The following is an 18,897-nucleotide window of genomic DNA, read 5'->3' as shown; positions in this document are numbered from 1 at the left end:
TCTTCAGCTGAGAAGAAGGAAGAAAAGGCTCCAACGTTCAAAACTATCCAGTTCTGGGAACTTCCAGCATCGCAAACAACTAAAGAAAAACAAAGATCAATTTTAACAAGCTGATATTGAACAACTCCAAGACCAAAGAGGAAACGGAACCTTTACCACAGTGAGGAGAGACAAGGAACAGCTTTGGCTAACAACAGAACAGGGAACACGGAAACATACCCGTGGAATTGGTTGCCATTGCAGTCAAGAATGGTTTCATGAAGTACCGAGGGATTGCTTGTCTTGTGGTGTCTGTCATTGAGCTAAACTGAAGGCTAAATGCTTCCACTCTGTTTCAGAGAAAGAAAGAAAGAAATGAGAATATTTGGGATTGTGACTTAAATGCTTGGCACTTTATAGCTTCCTTTTAAGACTTTCATTTTGCCCAGCATTCACAGTTTGCATAAGCCACAGACTCAATGTTTTGTGATTTAGATATCTTTGTACTTACATTGCTTGGTAGGAGGAGCAGGTTATGTTTCGGGGAATGAGTTCAAGAAGGGTTTGGTTAAAGTACATAGTCAAGTTGAACAAGGAATCCTGTAATAAGAACTTCCATTCATCTGTTGTATAGGTAGAGAATGCGGCCTGATGATTCCTGATCTGTGTAGCTAGGAGCGTTCTCTTTATTGTTGTTACTGTCTCCTCTGACAGGTTTGCCTACATGTAAAAATCAGGGATTCATTAAGAAGATGAGAAATAGCTGATATTGCCTACATGCTGAGCAAACAAATACCAGAGTCTCCTCAAACAGTGTAACTTTTTTTGTCTTCCTTTCAAAGCACAACATTTTTTAGGATTGCTTTTTTGGATATACCTGTGTTGCTACGGTAGAGAGAGCTTGCAGGAAGATTGTGACATTTTGCAGTTCAATCGTCTTTAGGCTGCTTTCCAGCAATGTTTCATTGTGGAGAACATCAGCTTTGGTCACAAATTCGGCCAGGGCTGTTGGAGACAGTTCGATCTGGAAAAGAGTTAAAGTATTTTCCTTGTCAGGAAACAATGGTTACAGTAATTGAAATTCTCTTTGTATTTGTCATCATTCTATTTATCTTTCCTGGAAGGAGCAAAGATCGGTATTCCCAGATCTAGTCCTTCAAGCCTTTAACTACCTATTTCAGAAACAGCGTTTTGATATTGGTTTTAGTGATTTGAGGTGGTCATTTGCCTATCCCAGGTCCCCTTCCACAACACAAGGAAGGTGCGTGCAGTTACCTCAGGTGACCAAAACCTACCTATAGCAGGAAACCTCCCTACATCATGGTCACCTTTTTCAAGTGTTCTCCTACAGCCCTTTCACCGTCAATCTAGGATCTATGAACTTCAACCAATTAGCAGTAGACGTACCAGTGTGAAGTTCTTATTGAGTTGTTGGATTTCTTCAGCTGAGAAGAAGGAAGAAAAGGCTCCAACGTTCAAAACTATCCAGTTCTGGGAACTTCCAGCATCGCAAACAACTAAAGAAAAACAAAGATCAATTTTAACAAGCTGATATTGAACAACTCCAAGACCAAAGAGGAAACGGAACCTTTACCACAGTGAGGAGAGACAAGGAACAGCTTTGGCTAACAACAGAACAGGGAACACGGAAACATACCCGTGGAATTGGTTGCCATTGCAGTCAAGAATGGTTTCATGAAGTACTGAGGGATTGCTTGTCTTGTGGTGTCTGTCATTGAGCTAAACTGAAGGCTAAATGCTTCCACTCTGTTTCAGAGAAAGAAAGAAAGAAATGAGAATATTTGGGATTGTGACTTAAATGCTTGGCACTTTATAGCTTCCTTTTAAGACTTTCATTTTGCCCAGCATTCACAGTTTGCATAAGCCACAGACTCAATGTTTTGTGATTTAGATATCTTTGTACTTACATTGCTTGGTAGGAGGAGCAGGTTATGTTTCGGGGAATGAGTTCAAGAAGGGTTTGGTTAAAGTACATAGTCAAGTTGAACAAGGAATCCTGTAATAAGAACTTCCATTCATCTGTTGTATAGGTAGAGAATGCGGCCTGATGATTCCTGATCTGTGTAGCTAGGAGCGTTCTCTTTATTGTTGTTACTGTCTCCTCTGACAGGTTTGCCTACATGTAAAAATCAGGGATTCATTAAGAAGATGAGAAATAGCTGATATTGCCTACATGCTGAGCAAACAAATACCAGAGTATCCTCAAACAGTGTAACTTTTTTTGTCTTCCTTTCAAAGCACAACATTTTTTAGGATTGCTTTTTTGGATATACCTGTGTTGCTACGGTAGAGAGAGCTTGCAGGAAGATTGTGACATTTTGCAGTGCAATCGTCTTTAGGCTGCTTTCCAGCAATGTTTCATTGTGGAGAACATCAGCTTTGGTCACAAATTCGGCCAGGGCTGTTGGAGACAGTTCGATCTGGAAAAGAGTTAAAGTATTTTCCTTGTCAGGAAACAATGGTTACAGTAATTGAAATTCTCTTTGTATTTGTCATCATTCTATTTATCTTTCCTGGAAGGAGCAAATATCGGTATTCCCAGATCTAGTCCTTCAAGCCTTTAACTACCTATTTCAGAAACAGCGTTTTGATATTGGTTTTAGTGATTTGAGGTGGTCATTTGCCTATCCCAGGTCCCCTTCCACAACACAAGGAAGGTGCGTGCAGTTACCTCAGGTGACCAAAACCTACCTATAGCAGGAAACCTCCCTACAACATGGTCACCTTTTTCAAGTGTTCTCCTACAGCCCTTTCACCGTCAATCTAGGATCTATGAACTTCAACCAATTAGCAGTAGACGTACCAGTGTGAAGTTCTTATTGAGTTGTTGGATTTCTTCAGCTGAGAAGAAGGAAGAAAAGGCTCCAACGTTCAAAACTATCCAGTTCTGGGAACTTCCAGCATCGCAAACAACTAAAGAAAAACAAAGATCAATTTTAACAAGCTGATATTGAACAACTCCAAGACCAAAGAGGAAACGGAACCTTTACCACAGTGAGGAGAGACAAGGAACAGCTTTGGCTAACAACAGAACAGGGAACACGGAAACATACCCGTGGAATTGGTTGCCATTGCAGTCAAGAATGGTTTCATGAAGTACCGAGGGATTGCTTGTCTTGTGGTGTCTGTCATTGAGCTAAACTGAAGGCTAAATGCTTCCACTCTGTTTCAGAGAAAGAAAGAAAGAAATGAGAATATTTGGGATTGTGACTTAAATGCTTGGCACTTTATAGCTTCCTTTTAAGACTTTCATTTTGCCCAGCATTCACAGTTTGCATAAGCCACAGACTCAATGTTTTGTGATTTAGATATCTTTGTACTTACATTGCTTGGTAGGAGGAGCAGGTTATGTTTCGGGGAATGAGTTCAAGAAGGGTTTGGTTAAAGTACATAGTCAAGTTGAACAAGGAATCCTGTAATAAGAACTTCCATTCATCTGTTGTATAGGTAGAGAATGCGGCCTGATGATTCCTGATCTGTGTAGCTAGGAGCGTTCTCTTTATTGTTGTTACTGTCTCCTCTGACAGGTTTGCCTACATGTAAAAATCAGGGATTCATTAAGAAGATGAGAAATAGCTGATATTGCCTACATGCTGAGCAAACAAATACCAGAGTCTCCTCAAACAGTGTAACTTTTTTTGTCTTCCTTTCAAAGCACAACATTTTTTAGGATTGCTTTTTTGGATATACCTGTGTTGCTACGGTAGAGAGAGCTTGCAGGAAGATTGTGACATTTTGCAGTTCAATCGTCTTTAGGCTGCTTTCCAGCAATGTTTCATTGTGGAGAACATCAGCTTTGGTCACAAATTCGGCCAGGGCTGTTGGAGACAGTTCGATCTGGAAAAGAGTTAAAGTATTTTCCTTGTCAGGAAACAATGGTTACAGTAATTGAAATTCTCTTTGTATTTGTCATCATTCTATTTATCTTTCCTGGAAGGAGCAAAGATCGGTATTCCCAGATCTAGTCCTTCAAGCCTTTAACTACCTATTTCAGAAACAGCGTTTTGATATTGGTTTTAGTGATTTGAGGTGGTCATTTGCCTATCCCAGGTCCCCTTCCACAACACAAGGAAGGTGCGTGCAGTTACCTCAGGTGACCAAAACCTACCTATAGCAGGAAACCTCCCTACATCATGGTCACCTTTTTCAAGTGTTCTCCTACAGCCCTTTCACCGTCAATCTAGGATCTATGAACTTCAACCAATTAGCAGTAGACGTACCAGTGTGAAGTTCTTATTGAGTTGTTGGATTTCTTCAGCTGAGAAGAAGGAAGAAAAGGCTCCAACGTTCAAAACTATCCAGTTCTGGGAACTTCCAGCATCGCAAACAACTAAAGAAAAACAAAGATCAATTTTAACAAGCTGATATTGAACAACTCCAAGACCAAAGAGGAAACGGAACCTTTACCACAGTGAGGAGAGACAAGGAACAGCTTTGGCTAACAACAGAACAGGGAACACGGAAACATACCCGTGGAATTGGTTGCCATTGCAGTCAAGAATGGTTTCATGAAGTACTGAGGGATTGCTTGTCTTGTGGTGTCTGTCATTGAGCTAAACTGAAGGCTAAATGCTTCCACTCTGTTTCAGAGAAAGAAAGAAAGAAATGAGAATATTTGGGATTGTGACTTAAATGCTTGGCACTTTATAGCTTCCTTTTAAGACTTTCATTTTGCCCAGCATTCACAGTTTGCATAAGCCACAGACTCAATGTTTTGTGATTTAGATATCTTTGTACTTACATTGCTTGGTAGGAGGAGCAGGTTATGTTTCGGGGAATGAGTTCAAGAAGGGTTTGGTTAAAGTACATAGTCAAGTTGAACAAGGAATCCTGTAATAAGAACTTCCATTCATCTGTTGTATAGGTAGAGAATGCGGCCTGATGATTCCTGATCTGTGTAGCTAGGAGCGTTCTCTTTATTGTTGTTACTGTCTCCTCTGACAGGTTTGCCTACATGTAAAAATCAGGGATTCATTAAGAAGATGAGAAATAGCTGATATTGCCTACATGCTGAGCAAACAAATACCAGAGTATCCTCAAACAGTGTAACTTTTTTTGTCTTCCTTTCAAAGCGCAACATTTTTTAGGATTGCTTTTTTGGATATACCTGTGTTGCTACGGTAGAGAGAGCTTGCAGGAAGATTGTGACATTTTGCAGTGCAATCGTCTTTAGGCTGCTTTCCAGCAATGTTTCATTGTGGAGAACATCAGCTTTGGTCACAAATTCGGCCAGGGCTGTTGGAGACAGTTCGATCTGGAAAAGAGTTAAAGTATTTTCCTTGTCAGGAAACAATGGTTACAGTAATTGAAATTCTCTTTGTATTTGTCATCATTCTATTTATCTTTCCTGGAAGGAGCAAAGATCGGTATTCCCAGATCTAGTCCTTCAAGCCTTTAACTACCTATTTCAGAAACAGCGTTTTGATATTGGTTTTAGTGATTTGAGGTGGTCATTTGCCTATCCCAGGTCCTCTTCCACAACACAAGGAAGGTGCGTGCAGTTACCTCAGGTGACCAAAACCTACCTATAGCAGGAAACCTCCCTACATCATGGTCACCTTTTTCAAGTGTTCTCCTACAGCCCTTTCACCGTCAATCTAGGATCTATGAACTTCAACCAATTAGCAGTAGACGTACCAGTGTGAAGTTCTTATTGAGTTGTTGGATTTCTTCAGCTGAGAAGAAGGAAGAAAAGGCTCCAACGTTCAAAACTATCCAGTTCTGGGAACTTCCAGCATCGCAAACAACTAAAGAAAAACAAAGATCAATTTTAACAAGCTGATATTGAACAACTCCAAGACCAAAGAGGAAACGGAACCTTTACCACAGTGAGGAGAGACAAGGAACAGCTTTGGCTAACAACAGAACAGGGAACACGGAAACATACCCGTGGAATTGGTTGCCATTGCAGTCAAGAATGGTTTCATGAAGTACCGAGGGATTGCTTGTCTTGTGGTGTCTGTCATTGAGCTAAACTGAAGGCTAAATGCTTCCACTCTGTTTCAGAGAAAGAAAGAAAGAAATGAGAATATTTGGGATTGTGACTTAAATGCTTGGCACTTTATAGCTTCCTTTTAAGACTTTCATTTTGCCCAGCATTCACAGTTTGCATAAGCCACAGACTCAATGTTTTGTGATTTAGATATCTTTGTACTTACATTGCTTGGTAGGAGAAGCAGGTTATGTTTCGGGGAATGAGTTCAAGAAGGGTTTGGTTAAAGTACATAGTCAAGTTGAACAAGGAATCCTGTAATAAGAACTTCCATTCATCTGTTGTATAGGTAGAGAATGCGGCCTGATGATTCCTGATCTGTGTAGCTAGGAGCGTTCTCTTTATTGTTGTTACTGTCTCCTCTGACAGGTTTGCCTACATGTAAAAATCAGGGATTCATTAAGACGATGAGAAATAGCTGATATTGCCTACATGCTGAGCAAACAAATACCAGAGTATCCTCAAACAGTGTAACTTTTTTTGTCTTCCTTTCAAAGCGCAACATTTTTTAGGATTGCTTTTTTGGATATACCTGTGTTGCTACGGTAGAGAGAGCTTGCAGGAAGATTGTGACATTTTGCAGTGCAATCGTCTTTAGGCTGCTTTCCAGCAATGTTTCATTGTGGAGAACATCAGCTTTGGTCACAAATTCGGCCAGGGCTGTTGGAGACAGTTCGATCTGGAAAAGAGTTAAAGTATTTTCCTTGTCAGGAAACAATGGTTACAGTAATTGAAATTCTCTTTGTATTTGTCATCATTCTATTTATCTTTCCTGGAAGGAGCAAAGATCGGTATTCCCAGATCTAGTCCTTCAAGCCTTTAACTACCTATTTCAGAAACAGCGTTTTGATATTGGTTTTAGTGATTTGAGGTGGTCATTTGCCTATCCCAGGTCCCCTTCCACAACACAAGGAAGGTGCGTGCAGTTACCTCAGGTGACCAAAACCTACCTATAGCAGGAAACCTCCCTACATCATGGTCACCTTTTTCAAGTGTTCTCCTACAGCCCTTTCACCGTCAATCTAGGATCTATGAACTTCAACCAATTAGCAGTAGACGTACCAGTGTGAAGTTCTTATTGAGTTGTTGGATTTCTTCAGCTGAGAAGAAGGAAGAAAAGGCTCCAACGTTCAAAACTATCCAGTTCTGGGAACTTCCAGCATCGCAAACAACTAAAGAAAAACAAAGATCAATTTTGACAAGCTGATATTGAACAACTCCAAGACCAAAGAGGAAACGGAACCTTTACCACAGTGAGGAGAGACAAGGAACAGCTTTGGCTAACAACAGAACAGGGAACACGGAAACATACCCGTGGAATTGGTTGCCATTGCAGTCAAGAATGGTTTCATGAAGTACCGAGGGATTGCTTGTCTTGTGGTGTCTGTCATTGAGCTAAACTGAAGGCTAAATGCTTCCACTCTGTTTCAGAGAAAGAAAGAAAGAAATGAGAATATTTGGGATTGTGACTTAAATGCTTGGCACTTTATAGCTTCCTTTTAAGACTTTCATTTTGCCCAGCATTCACAGTTTGCATAAGCCACAGACTCAATGTTTTGTGATTTAGATATCTTTGTACTTACATTGCTTGGTAGGAGGAGCAGGTTATGTTTCGGGGAATGAGTTCAAGAAGGGTTTGGTTAAAGTACATAGTCAAGTTGAACAAGGAATCCTGTAATAAGAACTTCCATTCATCTGTTGTATAGGTAGAGAATGCGGCCTGATGATTCCTGATCTGTGTAGCTAGGAGCGTTCTCTTTATTGTTGTTACTGTCTCCTCTGACAGGTTTGCCTACATGTAAAAATCAGGGATTCATTAAGAAGATGAGAAATAGCTGATATTGCCTACATGCTGAGCAAACAAATACCAGAGTCTCCTCAAACAGTGTAACTTTTTTTGTCTTCCTTTCAAAGCACAACATTTTTTAGGATTGCTTTTTTGGATATACCTGTGTTGCTACGGTAGAGAGAGCTTGCAGGAAGATTGTGACATTTTGCAGTTCAATCGTCTTTAGGCTGCTTTCCAGCAATGTTTCATTGTGGAGAACATCAGCTTTGGTCACAAATTCGGCCAGGGCTGTTGGAGACAGTTCGATCTGGAAAAGAGTTAAAGTATTTTCCTTGTCAGGAAACAATGGTTACAGTAATTGAAATTCTCTTTGTATTTGTCATCATTCTATTTATCTTTCCTGGAAGGAGCCAAGATCGGTATTCCCAGATCTAGTCCTTCAAGCCTTTAACTACCTATTTCAGAAACAGCGTTTTGATATTGGTTTTAGTGATTTGAGGTGGTCATTTGCCTATCCCAGGTCCCCTTCCACAACACAAGGAAGGTGCGTGCAGTTACCTCAGGTGACCAAAACCTACCTATAGCAGGAAACCTCCCTACATCATGGTCACCTTTTTCAAGTGTTCTCCTACAGCCCTTTCACCGTCAATCTAGGATCTATGAACTTCAACCAATTAGCAGTAGACGTACCAGTGTGAAGTTCTTATTGAGTTGTTGGATTTCTTCAGCTGAGAAGAAGGAAGAAAAGGCTCCAACGTTCAAAACTATCCAGTTCTGGGAACTTCCAGCATCGCAAACAACTAAAGAAAAACAAAGATCAATTTTAACAAGCTGATATTGAACAACTCCAAGACCAAAGAGGAAACGGAACCTTTACCACAGTGAGGAGAGACAAGGAACAGCTTTGGCTAACAGAACAGGGAACACGGAAACATACCCGTGGAATTGGTTGCCATTGCAGTCAAGAATGGTTTCATGAAGTACTGAGGGATTGCTTGTCTTGTGGTGTCTGTCATTGAGCTAAACTGAAGGCTAAATGCTTCCACTCTGTTTCAGAGAAAGAAAGAAAGAAATGAGAATATTTGGGATTGTGACTTAAATGCTTGGCACTTTATAGCTTCCTTTTAAGACTTTCATTTTGCCCAGCATTCACAGTTTGCATAAGCCACAGACTCAATGTTTTGTGATTTAGATATCTTTGTACTTACATTGCTTGGTAGGAGGAGCAGGTTATGTTTCGGGGAATGAGTTCAAGAAGGGTTTGGTTAAAGTACATAGTCAAGTTGAACAAGGAATCCTGTAATAAGAACTTCCATTCATCTGTTGTATAGGTAGAGAATGCGGCCTGATGATTCCTGATCTGTGTAGCTAGGAGCGTTCTCTTTATTGTTGTTACTGTCTCCTCTGACAGGTTTGCCTACATGTAAAAATCAGGGATTCATTAAGAAGATGAGAAATAGCTGATATTGCCTACATGCTGAGCAAACAAATACCAGAGTATCCTCAAACAGTGTAACTTTTTTTGTCTTCCTTTCAAAGCACAACATTTTTTAGGATTGCTTTTTTGGATATACCTGTGTTGCTACGGTAGAGAGAGCTTGCAGGAAGATTGTGACATTTTGCAGTGCAATCGTCTTTAGGCTGCTTTCCAGCAATGTTTCATTGTGGAGAACATCAGCTTTGGTCACAAATTCGGCCAGGGCTGTTGGAGACAGTTCGATCTGGAAAAGAGTTAAAGTATTTTCCTTGTCAGGAAACAATGGTTACAGTAATTGAAATTCTCTTTGTATTTGTCATCATTCTATTTATCTTTCCTGGAAGGAGCAAAGATCGGTATTCCCAGATCTAGTCCTTCAAGCCTTTAACTACCTATTTCAGAAACAGCGTTTTGATATTGGTTTTAGTGATTTGAGGTGGTCATTTGCCTATCCCAGGTCCCCTTCCACAACACAAGGAAGGTGCGTGCAGTTACCTCAGGTGACCAAAACCTACCTATAGCAGGAAACCTCCCTACATCATGGTCACCTTTTTCAAGTGTTCTCCTACAGCCCTTTCACCGTCAATCTAGGATCTATGAACTTCAACCAATTAGCAGTAGACGTACCAGTGTGAAGTTCTTATTGAGTTGTTGGATTTCTTCAGCTGAGAAGAAGGAAGAAAAGGCTCCAACGTTCAAAACTATCCAGTTCTGGGAACTTCCAGCATCGCAAACAACTAAAGAAAAACAAAGATCAATTTTAACAAGCTGATATTGAACAACTCCAAGACCAAAGAGGAAACGGAACCTTTACCACAGTGAGGAGAGACAAGGAACAGCTTTGGCTAACAACAGAACAGGGAACACGGAAACATACCCGTGGAATTGGTTGCCATTGCAGTCAAGAATGGTTTCATGAAGTACCGAGGGATTGCTTGTCTTGTGGTGTCTGTCATTGAGCTAAACTGAAGGCTAAATGCTTCCACTCTGTTTCAGAGAAAGAAAGAAAGAAATGAGAATATTTGGGATTGTGACTTAAATGCTTGGCACTTTATAGCTTCCTTTTAAGACTTTCATTTTGCCCAGCATTCACAGTTTGCATAAGCCACAGACTCAATGTTTTGTGATTTAGATATCTTTGTACTTACATTGCTTGGTAGGAGGAGCAGGTTATGTTTCGGGGAATGAGTTCAAGAAGGGTTTGGTTAAAGTACATAGTCAAGTTGAACAAGGAATCCTGTAATAAGAACTTCCATTCATCTGTTGTATAGGTAGAGAATGCGGCCTGATGATTCCTGATCTGTGTAGCTAGGAGCGTTCTCTTTATTGTTGTTACTGTCTCCTCTGACAGGTTTGCCTACATGTAAAAATCAGGGATTCATTAAGAAGATGAGAAATAGCTGATATTGCCTACATGCTGAGCAAACAAATACCAGAGTCTCCTCAAACAGTGTAACTTTTTTTGTCTTCCTTTCAAAGCACAACATTTTTTAGGATTGCTTTTTTGGATATACCTGTGTTGCTACGGTAGAGAGAGCTTGCAGGAAGATTGTGACATTTTGCAGTTCAATCGTCTTTAGGCTGCTTTCCAGCAATGTTTCATTGTGGAGAACATCAGCTTTGGTCACAAATTCGGCCAGGGCTGTTGGAGACAGTTCGATCTGGAAAAGAGTTAAAGTATTTTCCTTGTCAGGAAACAATGGTTACAGTAATTGAAATTCTCTTTGTATTTGTCATCATTCTATTTATCTTTCCTGGAAGGAGCAAAGATCGGTATTCCCAGATCTAGTCCTTCAAGCCTTTAACTACCTATTTCAGAAACAGCGTTTTGATATTGGTTTTAGTGATTTGAGGTGGTCATTTGCCTATCCCAGGTCCCCTTCCACAACACAAGGAAGGTGCGTGCAGTTACCTCAGGTGACCAAAACCTACCTATAGCAGGAAACCTCCCTACATCATGGTCACCTTTTTCAAGTGTTCTCCTACAGCCCTTTCACCGTCAATCTAGGATCTATGAACTTCAACCAATTAGCAGTAGACGTACCAGTGTGAAGTTCTTATTGAGTTGTTGGATTTCTTCAGCTGAGAAGAAGGAAGAAAAGGCTCCAACGTTCAAAACTATCCAGTTCTGGGAACTTCCAGCATCGCAAACAACTAAAGAAAAACAAAGATCAATTTTAACAAGCTGATATTGAACAACTCCAAGACCAAAGAGGAAACGGAACCTTTACCACAGTGAGGAGAGACAAGGAACAGCTTTGGCTAACAACAGAACAGGGAACACGGAAACATACCCGTGGAATTGGTTGCCATTGCAGTCAAGAATGGTTTCATGAAGTACTGAGGGATTGCTTGTCTTGTGGTGTCTGTCATTGAGCTAAACTGAAGGCTAAATGCTTCCACTCTGTTTCAGAGAAAGAAAGAAAGAAATGAGAATATTTGGGATTGTGACTTAAATGCTTGGCACTTTATAGCTTCCTTTTAAGACTTTCATTTTGCCCAGCATTCACAGTTTGCATAAGCCACAGACTCAATGTTTTGTGATTTAGATATCTTTGTACTTACATTGCTTGGTAGGAGAAGCAGGTTATGTTTCGGGGAATGAGTTCAAGAAGGGTTTGGTTAAAGTACATAGTCAAGTTGAACAAGGAATCCTGTAATAAGAACTTCCATTCATCTGTTGTATAGGTAGAGAATGCGGCCTGATGATTCCTGATCTGTGTAGCTAGGAGCGTTCTCTTTATTGTTGTTACTGTCTCCTCTGACAGGTTTGCCTACATGTAAAAATCAGGGATTCATTAAGAAGATGAGAAATAGCTGATATTGCCTACATGCTGAGCAAACAAATACCAGAGTATCCTCAAACAGTGTAACTTTTTTTGTCTTCCTTTCAAAGCACAACATTTTTTAGGATTGCTTTTTTGGATATACCTGTGTTGCTACGGTAGAGAGAGCTTGCAGGAAGATTGTGACATTTTGCAGTGCAATCGTCTTTAGGCTGCTTTCCAGCAATGTTTCATTGTGGAGAACATCAGCTTTGGTCACAAATTCGGCCAGGGCTGTTGGAGACAGTTCGATCTGGAAAAGAGTTAAAGTATTTTCCTTGTCAGGAAACAATGGTTACAGTAATTGAAATTCTCTTTGTATTTGTCATCATTCTATTTATCTTTCCTGGAAGGAGCAAAGATCGGTATTCCCAGATCTAGTCCTTCAAGCCTTTAACTACCTATTTCAGAAACAGCGTTTTGATATTGGTTTTAGTGATTTGAGGTGGTCATTTGCCTATCCCAGGTCCTCTTCCACAACACAAGGAAGGTGCGTGCAGTTACCTCAGGTGACCAAAACCTACCTATAGCAGGAAACCTCCCTACATCATGGTCACCTTTTTCAAGTGTTCTCCTACAGCCCTTTCACCGTCAATCTAGGATCTATGAACTTCAACCAATTAGCAGTAGACGTACCAGTGTGAAGTTCTTATTGAGTTGTTGGATTTCTTCAGCTGAGAAGAAGGAAGAAAAGGCTCCAACGTTCAAAACTATCCAGTTCTGGGAACTTCCAGCATCGCAAACAACTAAAGAAAAACAAAGATCAATTTTAACAAGCTGATATTGAACAACTCCAAGACCAAAGAGGAAACGGAACCTTTACCACAGTGAGGAGAGACAAGGAACAGCTTTGGCTAACAACAGAACAGGGAACACGGAAACATACCCGTGGAATTGGTTGCCATTGCAGTCAAGAATGGTTTCATGAAGTACTGAGGGATTGCTTGTCTTGTGGTGTCTGTCATTGAGCTAAACTGAAGGCTAAATGCTTCCACTCTGTTTCAGAGAAAGAAAGAAAGAAATGAGAATATTTGGGATTGTGACTTAAATGCTTGGCACTTTATAGCTTCCTTTTAAGACTTTCATTTTGCCCAGCATTCACAGTTTGCATAAGCCACAGACTCAATGTTTTGTGATTTAGATATCTTTGTACTTACATTGCTTGGTAGGAGGAGCAGGTTATGTTTCGGGGAATGAGTTCAAGAAGGGTTTGGTTAAAGTACATAGTCAAGTTGAACAAGGAATCCTGTAATAAGAACTTCCATTCATCTGTTGTATAGGTAGAGAATGCGGCCTGATGATTCCTGATCTGTGTAGCTAGGAGCGTTCTCTTTATTGTTGTTACTGTCTCCTCTGACAGGTTTGCCTACATGTAAAAATCAGGGATTCATTAAGAAGATGAGAAATAGCTGATATTGCCTACATGCTGAGCAAACAAATACCAGAGTATCCTCAAACAGTGTAACTTTTTTTGTCTTCCTTTCAAAGCGCAACATTTTTTAGGATTGCTTTTTTGGATATACCTGTGTTGCTACGGTAGAGAGAGCTTGCAGGAAGATTGTGACATTTTGCAGTGCAATCGTCTTTAGGCTGCTTTCCAGCAATGTTTCATTGTGGAGAACATCAGCTTTGGTCACAAATTCGGCCAGGGCTGTTGGAGACAGTTCGATCTGGAAAAGAGTTAAAGTATTTTCCTTGTCAGGAAACAATGGTTACAGTAATTGAAATTCTCTTTGTATTTGTCATCATTCTATTTATCTTTCCTGGAAGGAGCAAAGATCGGTATTCCCAGATCTAGTCCTTCAAGCCTTTAACTACCTATTTCAGAAACAGCGTTTTGATATTGGTTTTAGTGATTTGAGGTGGTCATTTGCCTATCCCAGGTCCTCTTCCACAACACAAGGAAGGTGCGTGCAGTTACCTCAGGTGACCAAAACCTACCTATAGCAGGAAACCTCCCTACATCATGGTCACCTTTTTCAAGTGTTCTCCTACAGCCCTTTCACCGTCAATCTAGGATCTATGAACTTCAACCAATTAGCAGTAGACGTACCAGTGTGAAGTTCTTATTGAGTTGTTGGATTTCTTCAGCTGAGAAGAAGGAAGAAAAGGCTCCAACGTTCAAAACTATCCAGTTCTGGGAACTTCCAGCATCGCAAACAACTAAAGAAAAACAAAGATCAATTTTAACAAGCTGATATTGAACAACTCCAAGACCAAAGAGGAAACGGAACCTTTACCACAGTGAGGAGAGACAAGGAACAGCTTTGGCTAACAACAGAACAGGGAACACGGAAACATACCCGTGGAATCGGTTGCCATTGCAGTCAAGAATGGTTTCATGAAGTACTGAGGGATTGCTTGTCTTGTGGTGTCTGTCATTGAGCTAAACTGAAGGCTAAATGCTTCCACTCTGTTTCAGAGAAAGAAAGAAAGAAATGAGAATATTTGGGATTGTGACTTAAATGCTTGGCACTTTATAGCTTCCTTTTAAGACTTTCATTTTGCCCAGCATTCACAGTTTGCATAAGCCACAGACTCAATGTTTTGTGATTTAGATACCTTTGTACTTACATTGCTTGGTAGGAGGAGCAGGTTATGTTTCGGGGAATGAGTTCAAGAAGGGTTTGGTTAAAGTACATAGTCAAGTTGAACAAGGAATCCTGTAATAAGAACTTCCATTCATCTGTTGTATAGGTAGAGAATGCGGCCTGATGATTCCTGATCTGTGTAGCTAGGAGCGTTCTCTTTATTGTTGTTACTGTCTCCTCTGACAGGTTTGCCTACATGTAAAAATCAGGGATTCATTAAGAAGATGAGAAATAGCTGATATTGCCTACATGCTGAGCAAACAAATACCAGAGTCTCCTCAAACAGTGTAACTTTTTTTGTCTTCCTTTCAAAGCACAACATTTTTTAGGATTGCTTTTTTGGATATACCTGTGTTGTTACGGTAGAGAGAGCTTGCAGGAAGATTGTGACATTTTGCAGTTCAATTGTCTTTAGGCTGCTTTCCAGCAATGTTTCATTCTGGAGAACATCAGCTTTGGTCACAAATTCGGCCAGGACTGTTGGAGACAGTTCGTTCTGGAAAAGAGTTAAAGTATTTTCCTTGTCAGGAAACAATGGTTACAGTAATTGAAATTCTCTTTGTATTTGTCATCATTCTATTTATCTTTCCTAGAAGGAGCCAAGATCGGTATTCCCAGATCTAGTCCTTCAAGCCTTTAACTACCTATTTCAGAAACAGTGTTTTGATTTTGGTTTTAGTGATTTGAGGTGGTCACTTGCCTATCCCAGGTCCCCTTCTACAACACAAGGAAGGTGCGTGCAGTTACCTCAGGTGACCAAAACCTACCTATAGCAGGAAACCTCCCTACATCATGGTAACCTTTTTCAAGTGTTCTCCTACAGCCCTTTCACCGTCAATCTAGGATCTATGAACTTCAACCAATTAGCAGTAGACGTACCAGTGTGAAGTTCTTATTGAGTTGTGAGATTTCTTCAGCTGAGAAGAAGGAAGAAAAGGCTCCAACGTTCAAAACTATCCAGTTCTGGGAACTTCCAGCATCGCAAACAACTAAAGAAAAACAAAGATCATTTTTAACAAGCTGATATTGAACAACTCCAAGACCAAAGAGGAAACGGAACCTTTACCACAGTGAGGAGAGACAAGGAACAGCTTTGGCTAACAACAGAATAGGGAACACGGAAACATACCCGTGGAATTGGTTTCCATTGCAGTCAAGAATGGTTTCATGAAGTACTGAGGGATTGCTTGTCTTGTGGTGTCTGTCATTGAGCTAAACTGAAGGCTAAATGCTTTCACTCTGTTTCAGAGAAGGAAAGAAAGAAATGAGAATATTTGGGATTGTGACTTAAATGCTTGGCACTTTTTAGCTTCCTTTTAAAACTTTTATTTTGCCCAGCATTCACAGTTTGCATAAGCCACAGACTCAATGTTTTGTGATTTAGATATCTTTGTACTTACATTGCTTGGTAGGAGGAGCAGGTTATGTTTCGGGGAATGAGTTCAAGAAGGGTTTGGTTAAAGTACATAGTCAAGTTGAACAAGGAATCCTGCAATAAGATTTTCCATTCATCTGTTGTATAGGTAGAGAATGTGGCTTGAAGAGCCATTATCTCCACAGAAAGGAGTGTTTTTTTTATTGTTGTTACTGTCTCCTCTGACAGGTTTGCCTATATGTAAAAGAAAAAATCAGGTTTTTAAAAAAAAAAAGTTCAGAAAAGTAAACTATTGCTTTTTTGCCAGTCAAAATTAATTACTAGATTCTCCTTTATCAGCATAACTTTATACAATCTTTTGTCAAAAAACAATGTGTTCCATTGTTTGATTTTTTGTATGTACCTGTATTGCAGTGGAAGTGATAGATTGAAGGAAGACTGGGACATTTTGTGGTGCAACCATGTTTAGATATGTTTTGAGTAAAGCTTCATTGAGGAGCACATCAGCATTGGTCACAAGGGCAGCCAGGATAGATTGTAGGAAGACTGTGACATTGTTGACCTCTGTCTGATTGTTTGCTTCTGCCCAGATTAGGAGCACACTGCTGTTGAATATCGTGTTAATGTCCAGCACGTTATCTCCCAGCAAATCCATAATGTTTTGCACACTTAATACCTGCATAGAAATTTTTGGAGAAAGGGTATTATGTTACACCAATTCTTCTTCAGCTACAGCTCAGAAAATAAAAAATCTGCTAGGCTTCCATATCCCATTATTTTTTTTAATGTACATACAACATTTTGGCTCTCTGTAAATGTGGAAAAATATTTCTTGTGCCCTTAAACTATTAACAATCTGCATGTTTTTGCGTCAAGGGAAATTAAGTTTGAATGGAGTATTTCAAATGTGTTATTGCTTAAAGTTTAGTTAAACTATTGTAGCTTTTTGTCTTTTTATAGCTACTACCCCAAAATGGTATGATTTGTGAATGATTTTAGGAAATATCTTAAATGACGTTTTCCTTTCTTTGAAAATGCTGATCCTCACACTTCAGTACTCTGTGCTGGTAGAGCTAAGTAACAGCCACACCTCTAATCACAAGTGTTCCCACCCGGTCTTGTATGGCAGAAATGAAGAAGGGGTGTGTCTGACTAGGTATGATTGGAGTATGATACATTACAGAGTACAATAGGTTTAACTCTACTGCCTATTGGACTACACAGGCACACTTAGAAATGCTACACAATTGCTGTAAGAGGAAAAATAAATACAAGACTATACAAATGGAAATTGTTAACACAAAGTCAATTTAACTACATATGTATTTCTGTGACTTCATTTGGTCTTTAACCACTTGCCTACCGAGCACTTCTACCACCTTCTTTACCAGGCCAATTTTCAGCTTTCAGGGCTGTCGCACTTTGATTGACAAATGTGCAGTCATGAAATATTTTACCCATATTAAATTTTTGTCATTTTTTTCTCACAAACAGAGCTTTCTTTTGGTGGTATTTAATCGCCGCTGGGCACTTTACTTTTTTCACAATAAACAAAAAAATGCAAAAAATTTGAAAAAAAAAAAGTTTCTTTGTTTCTATTATAAAATGTTGCAAACAGGTAATTTTTCTCCTTCACTGATGTGTGTTGATGAGGCAGCACTGATGGGCACTCATAGGTGGCACTGATGGGCACTGATAGGCACTGATAGGCAGCACTGAAGGGCACTGATAGGCGGCACTGATAGGGAGCACTAATGAGGTGGCACGGATAGGCGGCACTGATAGACAGCACTAATGAGGTGGCACAGATAGGTGGCACTGATAGGCGGCACTGATAGGCGGCACTGAAGATGGGTACTGATAGACAGCACTTATAGGCGGCACTGACTGGCATCACTGCTGTGAACTGACTGGCGGCACTGCTAGGCATTGACTGGCGCAACCACTGGGCACTGACTGGCACAACCGCTGGGCACTGACTGGCAGCACTGCTGGGCTGCACTGATGGGCACAGGTGTGTGGCACAGGTGGATGGCACTGCTGGGTGGCACTGCTAGGCACAGGTTTGTGGCACTATTAGGCACTGCTGGGCACAGGTGGGTGGCTCTGCTGGGCACTTGTGAGCGGCACTGATGGGCACAGGTGGGCGGAACTGGTGGGTGGCACTGCTGGGCACCGATCATCAGGGCACTGATCATCAGTGCCCTGATGATCATGCCGATCCCTGCTCTGAGAACTGCCGGTTCTCGGCAGTACTTTCCTCACGCTCTGACAGCGTAAGGAAAGTGCTGCCGATAACCGGAAATCGCATTTCCCTGTGATCAGCGTGTCATTGGACACGGCTGATCACGTGGCAAAAGGCCGCTGTGATTGGCCTTTTACCACAGCACGTGATCAGCTGTGTCCGTAGGGGCGCACCCTCGGGGGCGCACAGGAAAGCGCGTTCTGGGAGGGCCGTCATTTGGCTATCTGCAGTCGGCAACTAGTTAAAGCAACGTGTGGCAACAGATATATGTATCAAATAAAAGCCACATCTGTAGCTAATGGCAAAAGGTGGCAGCTTGCACATTTGCCACAGTGATCCTTCTATTTCTGCCTGAGGCAACCACCCAAATCTTTCTTTTCACTGGTAGTAAAGTGTGTGCATGCCTTGTGCACTCATCTCATAATCCCATTCCCAAATCTTGAAAAAACATACCAGCATTCCCTGGCTTTGGCATACAGGGACCCTGTTTTTGCAAGTGAACAAAGCAAAATTGACAAAGTTACTACTTGCATAGGATCTTCAGGAGGCTAGCAGCCTGCACTGGAGGGAAATGTTACTGGTATGAGCTGGTAGCTTATACTG

At 40.7% G+C, this 18,897-nt stretch overlaps 4 pseudogenes; all 4 read right to left on the bottom strand.

Annotated features, from left to right (window-relative positions):
- Positions 1–486: 486 nt before the first annotated feature.
- On the bottom strand, positions 487–3,132 carry LOC149458517 (uncharacterized; annotated as a pseudogene).
- Positions 3,133–3,320: 188 nt separating this feature from the next.
- Positions 3,321–7,383, bottom strand: LOC149458516 (uncharacterized; annotated as a pseudogene).
- A 188-nt stretch (positions 7,384–7,571) lies between these two features.
- Positions 7,572–10,214, bottom strand: LOC149458515 (uncharacterized; annotated as a pseudogene).
- Positions 10,215–10,402: 188 nt separating this feature from the next.
- On the bottom strand, positions 10,403–14,465 carry LOC149458514 (uncharacterized; annotated as a pseudogene).
- Between the last annotated feature and the right edge of the window lie 4,432 nt (positions 14,466–18,897).

Source organism: Staurois parvus, unplaced genomic scaffold (genome assembly GCF_062004578.1).
Source record: "Staurois parvus isolate SC_StPar_1 unplaced genomic scaffold, SC_StPar_1.0 ptg000285l, whole genome shotgun sequence".
NCBI classification, from domain to species: Eukaryota; Metazoa; Chordata; class Amphibia; order Anura; family Ranidae; genus Staurois; species Staurois parvus.
Note: the sequence above shows the minus strand (reverse complement) of the source record. Positions and strands in the feature narration are given on the sequence as shown.